Source organism: Silene latifolia, chromosome 1 (genome assembly GCF_048544455.1).
Source record: "Silene latifolia isolate original U9 population chromosome 1, ASM4854445v1, whole genome shotgun sequence".
Lineage (NCBI taxonomy): Eukaryota > Viridiplantae > Streptophyta > Magnoliopsida > Caryophyllales > Caryophyllaceae > Silene > Silene latifolia.
The window spans coordinates 124,921,844-124,923,938 of record NC_133526.1 but is presented as its reverse complement, the minus strand read 5'-3'; the positions used below and the strand labels follow the sequence as shown (position 1 = coordinate 124,923,938).

Sequence of the window (2,095 nt, the reverse complement as noted above, 5' to 3'; positions counted from 1 at the left end):
AGGTTAAGTACAGGTTTGTTTATTGACGTAATTGGGATTCGGGCTGCGCTACGGACTTTGGAGTCGAGTACATAGTCACTAGGTAGATGGAGTAGTCATAGACGAGTTATATTTCATTTATTAGTTTACATTTGTAATAATTGGACTTGTGATTTATTTAATAAAGTCCCTTGATCGTAATTCCGATTTCACTGCCTCGTGAAACCGAGACAGTAACGCCCTAATTGCCTTGGTCGGGTAGTTGGGGTGTTACAATATAACCATATGGTCCAACAATACCTTTGGAGTAGTTGACTTACTTGTTACCTTAGTGGAGGGTTGTAAAAGCATTTCCTCGGTAGCCTCTTCACTCACCTCCTTTTCATAAGGGAGTTCTTCAACTAAGCCATCAACATCCTTGTTCACTTGAGTTCCCCCGCTTGTAGATGCTACACTTGTTGTCTTTCCTTTCTTGAACTCGCTCATCCTTCCCGAAGGAGTCATTGGTAGGCTTTCCCCGCCACCATTCATTACCAACCACTTTCTTTTTGGATCAACATTAATTTCTAGATCCTTGTAGGGGTCTTCAAGCTCAACTCCACTCCTCAAGACAACTGCATGGGCTTGGTGGTTTGCTGAGGCATCTTTTGAGCTTTAGCCTTGGGCAAGCAAACCACCGGGTGGTCTTTAAGGATTGGCTAATGCTTGGGATGTCATTCGGGCCTCCATTTCCCTCATCTCCCGTTAAGTATCACTCAACAAGTTTTTGATCTCTTAGTCGTGTAATGTTTGCTTGTTTTTCATCATTCTCACCATTTCACCATATGAAGGTTCACCCATTGACTCTTTGAAGGGTTGGTTAGCCAAAGGAAGAGGGAACCCATAATCAAAGTGATTGTTTGAGCCTTGATTATTGTTGTTGTTTTGGTTCCCTTGGTAATTTCCTCTAGGCCCTTGGTTGTTGTAACTTGACCCTTGTCCATGGTTATATCCTTGTTGTCCTTGGAAATTTTGATTAAAACCTTGGTCTTGGAAACCTTGATTCCAACCTTAATTTAAACCTTGATTTCCTTGGTTGTACCCAAAGTCTTGGTGCCCCATATTTTGGTTGGCAAAGTTTTGGTTTTGATATTGTTGAACCCTTGATTTTGGTTCCCAAAGTTGTTCTTTTGATTGTGGCCTCCACCCCTTGGTAAAGAAAATCCGGGTGGGTTGTTGTTTTGGACTTGTGGTTGAATGTGTTGTGGGTTTTGCACATTCGTACTCTTGTACCTCATGTATGAATGGTTCTTCATACCGCCATGGTTGATATTAGAGTTCGGATTGTAGTTGTTTTGGTTGTTGAAAGAGGGTCTTGGAGGCCTCATGGAGTTGTTGTAGCTTTTGAAGGCATTAACATCTTGAACATTCTCTTCACCACCCATGTTGTATGCATTGTTAGCACATATATCAAAGGTGTGACCAATCCCTCCACACAACCCACATGCTTGATTCACTTGTTTCCGTGTCATTTCCTCAAACTTCTTTGTGAGAAGATCTAGCTTGGCATTTGTTTCGGCATTAGAATTTGACAAATTTTCTTGAGCATAACGGGTACTTCTCCTCAAAACATTCCCTCTTGACCCATAATTAGCTTCCGAGTCAACCATTTTCTTGATGAGGGTCGAGCCTTTGGCATCTCCCAAATGGTAAAATCCTCCCCCCGCGAAGGCATTTACCATTTCCTTAGTTCTCGACAATAGAGTTTGAAAGAACGTTAAAGTAACATACCATACGGGAATTCCATGGTGAGGGCAACGAGCTATAAGGTCCTGGAATCTAACCCAAGCTTCTCCCAAACACTCTCCATCTTTTTGTTGGAATGTGGTGATTTCGTTGCGGAGCATGGAGGTTTTAGAAGAGGGGTAGTACTTGGCAAGGAAGGCTTTGGCCAAGTCATCCCAAGTAGTGAATGTATTTGTGGTGCAAGAATGTTTAGCCACCACTCCGCCTTGTCTCTCAACGAAAAGGGAAACAACATAAACCTCAAGGTGTTTTCGGGCACTCCATTTCTCTTCATCATTGCAACTTTACTCTTAAACTTCCTAAGGTGACCATGGGCATCCTCTTCAATGCT

At 42.5% G+C, this 2,095-nt stretch overlaps 1 non-coding gene across 1 annotated transcript; it reads left to right on the top strand.

The window, feature by feature from the left end:
* Positions 1-1,758: 1,758 nt before the first annotated feature.
* Positions 1,759-1,865, top strand: LOC141619580 (small nucleolar RNA R71). Its single transcript, XR_012531745.1, has one exon. It is a non-coding gene; the product is annotated as a small nucleolar RNA R71 (small nucleolar RNA).
* The last annotated feature ends 230 nt before the right edge of the window (positions 1,866-2,095 follow it).